We start from the raw sequence: 13,716 nt of genomic DNA, 5'->3' as shown, positions 1-13,716 counted from the left end.
AGTTTAAAGATTTGAAGATGCTGAGAGGAGCAAATTGTACTTCCTCCAGGCTTGGCCTGGCCTAGCTCAACCCAGCCTGCAGCTCTTGGAAGGTCTGGGGATCTAGTGACCTCCATGGAGTGAGGACAAGACAAGGCTACTTCTCTGAGAGCCAAAGAAAGAGTTAGGTGCTCAGAAGCAGAGAGAAGGAAGGCTTTCTGCCCCCTCCTCCCTTCCTCCCTACTATCAGCTTAATCCTCTGGATGGCCAGGTGCCAGTGATAAAGATAAAGGGGAATGACACAGTATCTTCCTCCAAGAAGGGTTCAACGTTTTAGAAGAAAGTGAATAGTGACACCTGCCACTTCTTGGCTCTGGGATGCTGGGGACTTCAGCCTGCCCTGCTGCCCCCTCCCCAGGGAGGCTTCAGGAAGTTTTCCTGCTGTGGCCTTGTGGACACCAGACTGTGTGGGGAGACTCTACTTGGTGAGCCACAGGCCTGGGCATCCTCAGCCACATGCACTCACGCATCCTTGTGCACACACACACGGAGGAGCGAGGAGAGGCACGTTCTCCTGGTCCGGCATCCCTCAGATCCCTGCACACAATGGCTCCATGGCCTCCTTTACTCTGCCTTCTTGTCTGTTTTCATTCTTGAGTTGTTAGGAGACCAAGAGGAACTGAGGAAAGTTTTTTGAGTTGTAGGGTGGGCAGGGCAGGGAGGCAGAGGCACATAATCCCGTGACCAGAAGGAAAAGAAGGGATTTAAAAAAATTAATTTTGTCTTATGAAAGCCATGCTGCCACATTATTGGAGGGCTTCAGAGACACAGAAGAGATGGGGGGAGAAGATGCCAAGAACATAACCCCTGTTAATGCTTCAGTGTGCTTCCATTGCGTCTGTCTCCCTGGTTTGCATCAGTATGTCCAGTTCTCTTTCATTGTCTCTTCACTTGTTGGCAGTAGCCTTTTGCACAGCATTTTGCTATCTTTATTTTATTATATATTTTTAAAGATTTTATTTATTTATTCACACACACACACACACACACACACACACACACACAGAGGCAGAGACATAGGCAGAGGGAGAAACAGGCTCCATGCAGGGAGCCTGATGTAGGACTCGATCTCGGGACCCCAGGATCACGCCATGGGCTGAAGGCAGGCGCTAAATCGCTGAGCCACCCAGGGATTCCAACATTTTGCTATCTTTAGAACAAGCATTTTACTCACCTAATATATTATGAAGCAAGTAGATCACTCTCCCCTCAGCTGGACCTTGTCCCTGGGCATCTCCAGGGTTTTGTTTTTGTTTTTGTTTTTGTTTTTGCTTCTGAAAGACAGCAATGATGGGGAAAAAAATGTGTTTCTGGTTTTATGTTCTTATCCCTGTTCTTGGCAATGAGGGATGGATGAGGACCCGTGGCCAAAAACTTGTCTCCAGAGTTGAGGAGACAGGGGTTCCAGTTTTTCCCTGTCAGTGAGACTTTAGGCCAGTACTGTTCTGTCTGTGCCTCAGCTTCCTCGTCTGTGAAATGGGTATCCTCTCTCACGAGAATATTGTTGGTATGAGATGAGTACCTTTACCTGAAGTGTTGAACTGGAGACTGGCATATGGTAATCACCTATTAAGTGTCAGTATGTCATGTATAGCCAGCAATGGGTCTGTCTTATTTGCTGTTCTTCCCCCAGCAATTGTGCTTAGCATAGAGTGGGTTCTCCCTTAACCGTTGTTGAATGAATATGGCAGACACACTCACACACAGGTGCTTTTCTGCCTCTATACAGGCCCATTGGGGAATCTTGTGTGGAAATGCAAGTGTGTGCACCTACACGTGTATGCACACAAATACACAGACCTAAACCAGGGGGAGGGCACAGGGCTATTCTGATTGGGGGCTCCACAAGCATTTTATTATGATTAAGTATTTATTTGATGCTTATATTGTGAACATGGCACATTGCAGTAGACAAAATAGGACTATAAATAGCCCAGGAAAGCAATGGGGCTCAACTCAGTGAAGAGGCAGCCAGTTGAAGAAGCAGAGTGGGGAGGGGGCTGGGGCTTAGGGATTCATTCATTCATATAGTCCATCAGTCAGTCATCCATATTTCTCTGGCAGCTGCTGTGTGCCAGGTCCTGGGCCATGTGTTGGGAATGCCCTGATGATCAACACAAGTTTGTTCTCTGCCCTCAAGTTTGGTCTCCATGGTGTTTAGAAGTAAATCCCTTAAGAGACTGACATTAATCAAATAATCACATATTTGAAATTGCAAACCTTGCTTAGGGCTGTGGAGGAAATGAGTCAGGAATGAAGAGATTGTATAACAGATTTAGTCTGGAAGTTAGGAAAGGACTCTTGAGTTAGGCAAGAGAAGAGGGGCTGTGGTTATTCAGGTAGAGGACAAGAGCAGTACATGTAAAGGTCCTGGGGTGGAAGGACACACTTTTGTTTTCAGGAAGTAAATGATGGCCAATGTTGCTGAAGCAGGAGGTAAAGGGCAGAGAGGTGGGGTGTGGCTAGGGAGTGTAGACACGGTTGGCTTAAACAGGGCCTGTAGGTCCTGCGGAGTCTTTATCCTGAACAGAGGGAAACAGTGGCTGGGGAGTGAGGATTAGAGGGATGAAAGAGGAGAATTGGAGGCGTTTTAAGGCCCCTAAGGGAAGGCCTCAAATATATGCTTGCTTACTGCCATTTATTATTTACCTAGGGGCTTGTGAAAAGAGAAAGATCCAAAAAAACCAGAAACAAAAACACCAGAAAACCCCCACCAAATCTAACATTGCTTCAGGCATGCAGCCTGAGGGAATACGTATTTTTTCTCCAATGTTTATGCATATCTGAGTGTGTGAAATGCCATGCTAAAACTCTAGGCCCTGCCAGTATAGGGGGCTCTGGAGCCTTCAGGGCTGTCAAGAAGGGGCACCATCTCTCTCTACATCCCCAACGAGGACTAGCATGGCGGGGGCCTGCCCTGTGCAAAATGGTGGTCTCTATTTCTCATCTGCTTTGTGTTCTAGTAACTCAAGCGTGGCCTGCCTTGGGGGCTGGCGTTTCTCAGGCTGGCTGCTTTCTGGAATGGTGGAATTCCTGAATGAGGCAGGGAGTCCAGGGGATTTGGCGGCTGCCCCTACATACGATATTCTGTGCCTCACACATTCTTATTAGCATCGTAATCGCTCCAAAATACTGATTCATTATCACGCTCTGAGCTGCAGACTGAGGCAATGGGGTTTAATAGTTCCATATGAGCCATTCTGAGCTGTTGAGTAAATATTGCTCATTCTGAAAAATTGGGTAAATGTGTGTTTATGTTGGCGATTCACAAGGCACCAGCCAAGTAGGTAGTTGGTGTCTGGGCTGGTGCCAGGCGAGGTGGTGGGGGACAGGGGCATGCTCAAACACCCAAGAAATATCCAGTTCATGTCTGGCTGGCCTTGGAAATACTCCTGTGGACATAGTGATTGGGATTAGGAATGGGACTTTGCCCTGAAATGTAGGTAGAAGGATATCCCTGTTTCTTGTGCATGTGGAAATGGTTCCAGACAGGAAAGACCCTAGGCTCTCCGTACTTGTATAGACAAGTGGTTGGATTCAGAAGTGGAGGGCTGGCTGCAATGGGCGTCAGGAAGCAGTTTAGCAGAGGTTAAGTATGCAAATGAATGTGTTCCACTCTGGGGTCTCTGTTCTGTCACTTGCTAATTTTGGGACCCCAGACAAGTTATTTAATCCCTCTGTGGCCTCAGTTTTCTCATCTATAAAATGGGGCTGATAAAAGTACTTCCTATAGGGTTGCATGGGATTTAAACAAGCATATACTTAAAAAGTTCAAATGGTATCTGGCACTGTGTACAAGAAATGTTCACTATTAACATGATCCTGGTGTGGTGTGGAGAAAAGGTACCCATTTGAATTTAGCTATCTCAGGGGTTCTTTGACTTTGAGAATCTGGAGAAAGCTATGGATCTGCTCTTCCAGAACATGATAGGGACACAGTATTTTGGATATAGTTTTAGGGGGTTGTTGAGTCTTCCAAACTTGGAGCCATTTGCTCCAAGTTAAGAGCACCTTTTTTTTTTTTTTTTAAGATTTTATTTAGGGATACCTGTGTGGTTGAGTGTCTGCCTTTGGCTCAGGGTGTGATCCTGGGGTCCTGGGATCGAACCCTGCATCAGGCTCTCTGCAGGGAGCTTGCTTCTCCCTCTGCCTATGTCTCTGCCTCTCTGTGTCTCTCATGAATAAATAAATACAACCTTTTTTTTTTTAAAAAAAAGGTTGTATTTATTTATTTGAGAGACAGAGAGAGGCAGAGCGAGAGAGCATGAGCAGAGAGGAGAGGGAGAAGCAGACGAACAGGGAGCCCAGCATGGGGCTCGATCCCGGGACCTTGGGATCATGACCTGAGCCAAAGACATATGCTTAACCGACTGAGTCCCCCAGGTACCCTAAGAGCTGTTAACCTCTATCGTGGATCACCTTGTTGTGGAGTGGAAGTTAGTCAGAGGCTCCAGAACCTTTTAGAACTCGGTTTTAGCCAAGACCTGGGTTTTATCCTGGCTCTGCTTCATATTTGCTGTGTAAAGTAAGGCAAGTGAAAAGACATCTCTGAGCTTTGGTCTCATACTTGAATTGGAGTTCTTTACATGAAAGATTTGGACCCTATAAAGCACTTGCACTTGAGCCAAACCTGGCACACGGTAGGCCCTCAGTAAATATCATTGTCTTCAGGATCATTGAGAACCTGAGAGTTGCTAAATGTAGGCTGTCCTTCTATTATATTATGTTTATTAGATCTGTATATAATAATTCCACTATCTGAAGTTCTTGGACCTGATCCTGCTAGTTGTCATGTCTGTTAATTCTCACACATGGTACTGTTTCCCTGTGTATTTTATAATTTTAGATTGAGAGCTCATCTTCAGTAAGATTAAATCTTTGGGGATTTGGAGTGGCCCGAGTTACTCCCAGTGTAGAAGTTTGCCAACTTTTTCTGTAAAAGGCCAGATAATAGATATTCTTGGCTTTGCTGTCTGTAGTCCCTGATACATCTACTCAGCTCTGCTGTTGTGCAACAAAAGCATCCATAAATTTATAGACTGATGGGTATGGCTGGATTTGGCCTGGGGGCAGGTGGGATTTGGCCCACAGGTCATAGTTCACTTACTCCTGCTCTAGAGAGATTTCCTATTTGCTTTTGCATAATGTCTAGGGATATTACCAGAGGAGAATGTTTTTTGCTTTTTAATATTAATTGCTTGGCTGAAAATACTAGTTTCCAAATGGGTCGTCCCTGGACAAGCAGCACCTCTGAACTTAGACATGAAAATTCTTTGGTCTCATCCCAGATCTTCTGAATCAGGAGTCCTGGGGCAGAGCTGGGGGCGGGGGTGGTGTGTGGAACCCATCAGTTGGTGTTTTAACAGGCCATCCAGGTGATTCTGATGCACACAAGTCTGAGAACTCCAAGGATAGTATAAACTTGAACTCAAACTCATGTGAAGGCAGACCCATGGTTACAAATTCTCAGGGAAGGGTACTTTTTTTTTTTTTTAAGATTGTACTTATTTGTTCATGAGAGACACAGATAAAGAGGCAGAGACACAGGCAGAGGGAGAAGCAGGCTCCACGCAGGATGCCTGATGCGGCACTCGATCCCAGGACTCCAGGATAACACCCTGGGCCAAAGGCAGGCACTCAACCGCTGAGCCACCCAGGGATCTCCTGGAAAGGCTACTTTTTGTTTTTCCAACCTAGAGGCAAGGCTAAAACGATCAATTGTCTCCTCTTCTTCCTGTATTAGTGGACAGAAGTGTTGTGACCCACTGTGACTGAGGGTGAAGACCTCTGGGCTACCAAGATGGGAACCTGTCCCTACCCCTTAATTGCCAAGGGCGCTGAAGTATCAGTTCACATTCTTAGCAGTTTGATTTTGAGTTTCCTTTTCAGTTTTGGCCCATGGGAATTTTTCTTACTTTCTTACTGAATTGACCTGTATATTTAAAGGGATTCTGGTATATTTTATCCAGTATTTCGGGGTGCTTTGTAGTGGGGAACATTTTCAGGTTATCTTGTCTCCCATATTAGTAGACATAGAAGTTCTTTCAACGTAATGAAAGGTTGAATTTCTTCATTAGAATTCTTCTTTAGAATGTCTGGCAGCACCTTTTTTTTTTTTTTGCACCATGCTTTTTAGACAAACTGACATTTGTCACTTGCCCTTGGGGTCAGGGCCCACTCCAGGGACCAGAGGCTAAATATAAATATCTCCTGGGGAATCTCCTCATCTTAGCCTTTGCCCAAGGGTTGAATCCAATTTGACCAACATTGTTGAGCATCTACTGGTGCCAGGCTCTGGGTGAGGGATGAAGGGGGTTTAGTTATGTAGAAGTGACAACTGTATTAGGGAATGCCACCCCATGGTCATTATACTTGGGGACCTTCCTCTATCCCAGCATGTAAATGTCCATGTGCCACTCTAGGAGAGTTAATTCCTTAAAATCTTATACTATAGGAATCAGAATGGGGTCATGAATAAGAGCACTGGTTTGGAGTCCACTAGAGTCAGGCTCAACTTTCAGCTTTGCTTCTTACAAGCTGTGTCATCTTGGATGAGCCCCTGAACTTTTCTGAACACCAACTTTTACAATTGTAAGATGGGATGACAAAGGGTGGACTAAAGGATCCAACGAGAGGATTCATGGAAAGCATTTGGCAGAGTGCCCGGTACCTGGGGAATGCTCATTGAATACTCCTTTTTGTGACCCAGATGGTCATTATGAGACTGCTCCTTATGACAGTAGACTTGGAGAAATGAGGCTGGGAGAGTGGCCGAGCCTCAAGTGCTCGTGGAACAGCAAACAGGCAGTGGGGCAGAGAGCACCGCACACTGTATTGTGGCATTATATACCTTATGTCCCTGTAGTGGCCTCCACCTCTTCCCCTCAGTCACCTCAGCCAACCCAGGACGAGGGAGTACTGCTAACTCCTAGTGCTCCACCCCCCTGTCTTTGGTCGTTATTCCAGAGGGAGTCACAAGGCTCAGTCTAGGCCAATCTGAGAGCTTCTCTGGGATTTTTCCATTAAACAAAGAGGGAGCAGTTTTCTCTCTAGCTGAGATGCTGGAGGGATGGAAGTCTAGAGCTGCCTGGAGCTGGGGTTGCAGACAGCCACGTGGGGACAGAGTGCAAGCAGCCTGCAGAGATACGCTGAGTTAAGATATGAAGAAAGACAGAACCCTGGTTGAATCACCATGGAAGCTGCCTTCTCCTCTCTATACTTTGATTGTGGGTGCCCAGCCTGTTTTTTTGTTTTGTTTTGTTTAAGCTCACCTAGATTGACTTCCTCACCATCAACAATGAGAAACACCCCCAAAACATCTCCCTCCCAAAACATCTCCCTGTGTAAGATTCTGGAAACTTTTGGCCACTCCATTCCACATGACCAAATTTCTACAAAGGTGAACCAGACACACGTCATGTCTGCCACCAGTCTGGTGCTGACCTGCCAGGTAGTGCAGGATGTGCCTTGTTGTTTGAAGAACATCATGTGGAGGACAAGGGTACAGAGGGAGGCTACATGGTGTGCCAGGACACAGCCCTGGGCAGAACTCCATAGTCTTTGGGATTTTGAACACTCTTTCTTCACAGGAATTTTTGGAGAGGGGCTGGGCAGTGACTTGGCCATGGTCATGTCCGTAAACCTCCCAGAGGAATAAGGTCCCACAAGAGTGTCAGCAGATGTGGGCTGTTCCCATCCTCTGGGTCTCAGATTCACTTCAGAGGAGCCTGTTGGGACCCCCTAGTAGAGATCATCTTGCTCTTTCCCCATCACACTTGAGCCAAGCAGGTGGCTCATTGGGCTTGGATTTTGCCCATTTAAACAGGACCCACAGACACCTGCAAAGTCCCACAACATCTTCCTGAGCTTGCTGCACCTGCTGACGTTCAGCACAGTTCTCCCCACTCATCTTTGATCTCAAAAAAGATCATCTTGAAAAAGATTGTTTTGTGTGCAGTTTCACCAAACGCCATTTTTTTCACATTTTGCCTGAGTTGCTCTCCCCACTCCCCTTCCTTTTATTTCTTTCTTGGATTTGCTCTGGGGTTGGCTTCCTCCAACCAAAATAACTCTCACAATGCATGTGCTTCCTGTGGGTGAATGACATCTGTATGAAAAGATGGCAAAACTGGCCGATTTCTGTCCTTTGAAGATGTTTGTCAGTGAGTCGGTGCTGGAGTGTCAGATGTCACCCGGGGTGACTGTGGAAATGCCGGCAACAGTGAGCTTTTTTCCAGAAAGCCTTCAGCCTAAACTTTAGGCTCTCCAGGGACCCAGGAGCAGCATCCATTTTCTGAAGAGATTAAAGGCGATGCTGGTTAGAGCAGCTGGTATTTTCTACTATGTTCCCAGCAGGGCCCTGCAGCAGTGCTTTGTAACTCACCTGCTCTGCCTTTCCTGGTTCAACTCTGTTCCCTTCTTTGCAGACTCGTGTGCCGCCTCAGGGGATCTAGTAGCTCCAGGCAGACCCCTGAGAGGAGGGGACAAGGGGTGCCAGCAGTGCTTCCGTGCCTCTCCTATGGGAGGGGAAGATTTCAGGGTTAAGAATGTGCCTCATTCTGGGTTCAGATCCCAGCTCTGCCATCTTCACTGAGCCAATCACTGAAGATCACTGTGTAGCCTCCCTCTGTCCCCTTGTCCTCCACATGATTACTTCTCTGAGTCTCAGTTTTCTCATCTGTAGAATAGGGCCATTTGGTTTAGTGAAGACAGTATAGGCAAAGCACTTCCTTAGTGTGGTGCCTGGCACAGAGTGCTTAATAAATTTTAGCTGATGCTCACTTCCCCAGATGCACCCTGGCTGAACCTCCATTACAGCGCACGTACCAGCTGTATTGAGGTTAGTGTGACTTCCAGAGAGCAATGTTATTTTCCCTCCATGCTGTTTCCCTGTCCATAGTAGTGTTCCATACGTGGTCTATCCAGTGGACTCCTATTCCTCTGTCAACACCCACCTCTCTTAAGTATTCACTGTGGGCAACACCTCCACCCCAAGGTTGACCACAAATAAAGACTGCTTTGTTTATATAGTGGCATTTTTCCATATGTGTTTGTGTTCCTATCAAGAGCAAGTCCTCCAGCCCCTGGGCCTCCTCACCCCCATACATTTTTGGTTTCTACAATCCCTTGTCTACCTCTCTGTCAGAGTGTAGTACTGATTGCAATATCTACTTCAAGGAATGGCAAACTCCCATGAGCAGAGAGGGGCAGATAGTAACATTAATGATGGATTCAGCCCCAGGTAAGCAGGAGGGAGTTTGGTTGGGGAAACTGGGATTCCAGAGAGCTGGGGAGACATGACCCTGCCCTGGAGAAATCAAACTGACTAAAACATTGGACTAGGTGGCTGAAATACCCGGCTGCTGGCCGCCTGCAGCTCAGACCGATTGTGGTTCTATTCTTTCCTCCCCTGCATGGAGACTGTGAGCTCCTTGAGGTCAGGAATGACCTTCCCTCATGACTTCCAGTCCCCTATGCTGAGGAGGGGGGTGCGGGCAGTGACACACTGTAGGGGTCAGCACACTTTTTGATGAATGAACAAATGGATTTGCTGTTGGCCTACTCAGTCATTAAAAAAATAAGACGTGCAATGTGGCAATTCTGGAAAGAATAAATCAGCAAAAAAGAAAAAAAAATCACCTGCTTCTGAGATAAATCTTTATCACTGTTTTCTTAGATTTTTTTGTCCAAATGTAACAAACATACAGAAAAGGACACAGATCAGGGGCTCCTGGGTGGCTCAGTTGGTTGAGCTCCAACTCTTGGTTTCAGTTCAGGTCATGATCCTAGGATCGTGAGATTGAGCCCCACATCAGGCTCCACACTCAGTAAGGAGTCTGCTTGGGATTCTCTCTCTCTCTCTCTCCCTCTCCCCCTTCCCCCAGCTCCTGCTCTCACACACACAGTCTTTTTCTCTCCCTGAAATAAATCTTTAAGAAACACTCAGATTAACAAATAGAACATCTCTGCTGCCACCCCTGAAGCCGTATCATGTCCTCTCTGGTCACTGCCAACCTGCCCCCCAAATATTACCCATTTGGACTTCTAACAGCACACATTAATTTTGCCTGTTTATAAATTTTTTGTAAAGGGAATCAGCCAGTATGTGCTATTTTTTGTCTGGCTTCTTTCACCAACATTGTGCTCTCAAGATTCACCCACATTGTTGTGTGCAGTTGTGGTTCATCCATTCTCATTGCCATCTAGCATTCTTCTGTATGAGTAGACCACAATTTATTCATCCATTCTCCTGTTGAAGGACATTTGGGTGGCTTCCAGTTTGGGATTCCTACAAGAGCACTATTAGGAATGTTGGTACACAATTGTCTCTTGGTGTAGAGGTGCAGGCATTTTTCCCGGGAACAGGGGGGTTTCTCCATCTTGTCACTGTTGACATTTGGGGCTGGATGATTCATTCTTGTGGGGACTTCGCTGGGCATTGTAGGATGGTTAGCACCATCCCTGGCCTCTACCACTAAGTGACAGTAGCATCTCCCAACCTGTGACAATCAGGTGCCTCCAGGGATTGCCAGTGTCCCAAAGGAGGTGGGAAAAATCACCTCTGGTTGAGACTCAAGGCTTTGTATCAAGGAGTGGAATTGCTGGGTTACAGAAGGCATATACATAGCTTTAGTATAGTGGTTTTCCAAAGTGGCTGTAGCAGTTTACACTTTTTTTTTTTTTTTTTTTTGAGACAGAGAGTGTGAGCACTTGCACATGAGCGGGGGGGTGGGGGGGGGTGGGCAGAGGCAGAGAGAGGAGCAGTCTTACCTTGAGCAGGCACTTGACATGGGGCTTGATCCCAGGACCCTGAGATTATGACCTGAGCCGGAGGAAGATGCTTAACTGACTGAGCCACCCAGGCGCCCCCCAGGTTATACTTCTGCCAGCTGTGTGTGACCTAATCATTTCTCTAATGCCTGTATATATAACATACATACATTTTAAGGAATGAAACCATACTGTAAATCTTGTTCTGACTCCATGCTAAGTTACATGATCTTGTCTTTTTATGTGTTTTATCATTTATTCCCCCATTAGAGAGTAATAAAGTGTTTGTTATTAACTCTGGAATCTGACTTCCTTTAGTTTATTACCCAGTTTTGCCATTCCAGCTGTGTGGCTTTAGCAAAGTGACTTATCTCTCTGTGCCTCAGTTTCGTCTTCTGTCCAAAAGGACAATAATGCCTGCTTCTGTTCTTTGGAGGATAATATTTGCATGATAAATATTTGGATATTTATATGAGTTAAGTAATATGTGTGAGGCATGTGAACAATGCCCCAGCATGGCAAATGCTGTGTTGACGGTTTCTACCCATTTTAGAGGCTATATAACATTCTCTCCTTTTATGTCAGTAAGCTTCAGTATGGGATGGCTAGTGTTTTTCAGTTTGGGTTGCTAGGTTTTGAAAAAATATATATATCAGATGCCTAGTTAAATTTGAATTTCAGATAAAAAATAATATTTAATCTAAGTACAGCCTGTACAGTATTTGGGACGTGTACTAAATAATATACATTGTTTATCTGAATTCACACTTATTCAGGAGTCCTTTATTTTATCTAGCTATCCTCTTTTTCTATTAGAGAGCCTGTGTACTCACACATGAGAGTGGAAGGGAGAAAAGAGAATTTCAAGTAGGTGCCCATCACAGAGCCTGACTGGGGCTCCATCTCACAAACCTGAGATCATGACCGAGCAGAAATCAAGAGTAGATGCTTAACCAGCTGAGCCACCCAGGTGCACCATTATCTAGTTATCCTCTTAATTATAGTTTCTTTCTCTTCTGAGCATCACAGTGATTAGCATCCTGGAAGCTGCATCTTTGCACACAAATGTGTCTCCCAAACTTACTTTCCCATTTGAATCACCTTGGGGGCTTGTTAAAGTGCAGAATCCTGACCCTACCCCAGATCTCTTGAAATTGAATCTCCAGGGCTGAGTTGAGTGAATTTTTCACCAAGGCCCCAGGTGACTCAGAACCAAAACTTTAGGGTACACTCCTGTTGCCCGTGTTTGTAATGTGCTAAGTGGAAGGTGGGGCAGGAAAATACTTTTCTTTGCTGCTCCCTGCCTGGTCGGCTCTCCCCTTTGGGTGAAGGTAAAGGGCCTGGCCTTGCCTAGCCTTTCTGGGGACTCCTCTGCCCAAGGCCTCTAGTCTGGGTCAAGGGTTGCGGGGGTGTCCCTTCTTCAGGCTGCCCCTCACGCTCAGCTCAGAGGCTGCCCCAGCTTTACAGGAAGTGACACTGAACTTTGGCAGCAGGAGGAATGGGTGGGGGCGGGAGCGTGGGCACCAGGACCAGCTGCATTGATTTCTGTCTGCAGTTCTTGGAACGCCTGTCATGAGGAAAACAGACAGTGGATAAACAGTAAAGGCGGCATCGGCAGCAGGGAAGACGTGGCTGGCCTAGGAACCCGTCTCAGCTCAAGGTGCCCACCACATTCTGGCCACCACTGTGGGGGAGGGGGCATGGTGCCCCTCAGGCCCAAACCTGAGGTCTCTGGAGATCCCACCATTTGGCCAGGTAAGGTTGAGCCCGGCCATGGGGTAGGACCTGGGCTCCCAGAATCACTGCCCTTACCCTGTCTCTGCCTGGCCAGAGCCTCAGGGACTCACAGTCCATTCATTCAGTCCTTGTGGGTCTTCTCTGGTCTAGATTGGGCCATGCTGGGCCTGAGGGCTTGGTGGACAGAGGCAATGCCCACTGCTGGCTCCTATTCCCTCTGAGTCCTGCCTGCAGGAGCACTCACTTCTCTGACTTTGGAGGACAGATCTGATTTCTTTTTCATCACAGCCTCTGCCAGGCACCCCTGGAGCTGCCAGGCCACCGCCAGCTGGGCAGGCCATCCTTGTCTCCTCAACTCAAAGCCACAAAATTACAGCTCAGACGGGATCAATATGATCAGGTCGAGGGGCCTTCAGAGGATGATTTTGCTTTTGAGGAGAGGTCATAGGGGCCTCAGACTTATAAATATATTATTATTTAAGAGAGGATTCCTGGTGATCTGTAATTGTTTGTTAGCTGGGGAGTCAGCCTCTCTCTGGCCTCCTGGATGCTCTCTGGGGCAGAGCCAATGTGTCCAGGCAGTTTAGGCTGCGGTGGGTTAGGTACTTTCCAACCCCTGCAGGATTTGGGTCTGAGGAGGGAAACATTCACCTTTTTTCCACATTTATTTGCTGCTGAAAGCTTGTTCTGGGCACAGACATTTTGGGGGGAAGAACTCATCGAGCAAATATTTTAATTATAGTGTTGTCTTTCTTTTTTCTTTCTTTAAGTGTTTATTGTAGGCTGGGCATGGTTGTTGACTGAGGGAGTAGTGTTGTGACCAAGCCAGATGCAGGCCTTGCCCTTCAGAGTTTGTAGTCTTCATTATGTACCCCTATTGGAGAGGAACCTAGGCTTCAGAGAGATGGAGTAACTAGCCCAGGGGTCACTCATCAAGAGGCTCCTACCAGGTTCAACTTTTCCTAGCAAGTGAAAGAAAATAGTCTCCACTTAACTAAATGAGAAACTAAGTCTGAATAATAGTGATGATGATAACAGCCAGCATTAATTGAGGGCTTACTATATGCCAGGCACCATGTTAAGCGAGTTCCTGGAAGTTGATATGATCACCCCATTTTTGTAAAGTTGTGAAAGCTAAGGTTCAGAAAAGTGAATTCACTTTCCCAAAAT

At 46.5% G+C, this 13,716-nt stretch overlaps 1 protein-coding gene across 11 annotated transcripts in view; it reads left to right on the top strand.

The window, feature by feature from the left end:
* The window catches only part of CUX2 (cut like homeobox 2), a 322,707-nt gene that overhangs the window by 81,288 nt on the left and 227,703 nt on the right, over nt 1–13,716 (top strand). For 2 of the 11 annotated variants that reach the window (XM_041729260.1, XM_041729261.1), the window contains exon 1: nt 12,397–12,564. The exons of 8 other annotated variants lie outside the window; for them this stretch is intronic. The gene's annotated coding sequence lies outside the window, so the exon portion shown is untranslated. Of the gene's footprint in view, nt 1–12,396; nt 12,565–13,716 lie in introns of those variants that run through there. One more of the 11 variants, XM_041729269.1, reaches the window with a different exon arrangement.

This window comes from Vulpes lagopus, chromosome 14 (assembly GCF_018345385.1).
Source record: "Vulpes lagopus strain Blue_001 chromosome 14, ASM1834538v1, whole genome shotgun sequence".
Classification (NCBI taxonomy): Eukaryota; Metazoa; Chordata; class Mammalia; order Carnivora; family Canidae; genus Vulpes; species Vulpes lagopus.
The sequence above is the reverse complement of the archived record's forward strand: the minus strand, read 5'-3'. Positions and strand labels throughout refer to the sequence as shown.